Here is a 1245-nt window from a genome sequence, read left to right as displayed (position 1 = left end):
CCTCAGAAGAGTTAAAGCAACCAAAGGCTATGAAAAGACTAAATCAGAATACCCATTCTCTAAAGATTACTCTGCTGGAAAGATGTGATTTTCTATATTATGTTTTTAAAAGAACTTATCTCTTCTACTGACAATGAGTGATATATTTAAGAATGTGGGATACACAGAGGAGGAAGGGAAAACTAGCATATATTATGGGGGAAAAGATAACAATTTTGGCAAATGGGTTTCAGCAGAATAAGAGCATTTTGGCATACCGCAGCCAGCCTCAGTCTGAAGTGAAGCTGCACGAGCCCCCGCCAGGAGGAATTCCACATTAGGAAGCCATGAGCATGCAGCTGCAGCTGCTTCTCCCAGATGCTAGGTTCTCTCCTATGTTTGACTTGGCTTTTTCTCCAATGACGATCATGGTTTTTTCCCTTGTTTTCAATCACGCCATCTCAGTTTTCTCTTGAGAACTGTACAGTGATTAGTTATTCCAAGTGATGGTACAATTTTAATAACTTTGAGCAGGGTGTTTATATGAAGGAATACTTATTTTGAATTAACTACACTTACTCTTTCTGACTCAAGAGTTTGCAGTGTTGTAGTCAACCAAAGCAGAATAATGGAAAACCTGGTTTCAGATCCTACCACACTGACACCTAAGAATAAATGAATTTTAGCAGTTTATTTCATACTTGGTCTGAATAGGGCCGTGTCATAAACTGCCTTTTTAGTCTGAAAATTATGCCAAGCATAATGGCCCATTACTCAATAGTTAAAAAAAGGTTTATTTGTTTAAGCAAAATTTACTTAAAACAATTCAGGTTTCTACAGTGTAGAACTGATAAGGTTATGATATGCTAACTACTTCTAAAGCCAATACCAAGTATACATTTCACACATTTAGTTTACAAAATTTCAACTTATGCTTTTAAGGGACATGTCTATAGTGTAATATAAGACACAACTATTTAACTACTTTTCCTTTTCCACAAGTTGAACATATAATAAACAGTAAAGAAGCAAATTAACATTCCAGGCAAATTCTATGTGCCAGATGCACATATGAAAAAGACTCTTTTAATCCAAGTTTTTAAATGCATTTTTAGTTCCCATCTACCTTGCCCTGAATTTGTTTGACTTTTTCACTTTCAACCATGTTATGATCCCTTTGGATACAAGTCATCTTTGTGTTGTGATATTTGAACAAACATGCTAATATTTTATATTCTACAAATACATTATAACTTGCTTTCCCTA

This window comes from Myotis davidii, unplaced genomic scaffold, assembly GCF_000327345.1.
Source record: "Myotis davidii unplaced genomic scaffold, ASM32734v1 scaffold185, whole genome shotgun sequence".
Lineage (NCBI taxonomy): Eukaryota > Metazoa > Chordata > Mammalia > Chiroptera > Vespertilionidae > Myotis > Myotis davidii.
This window is presented reverse-complemented; position numbering follows the sequence as displayed.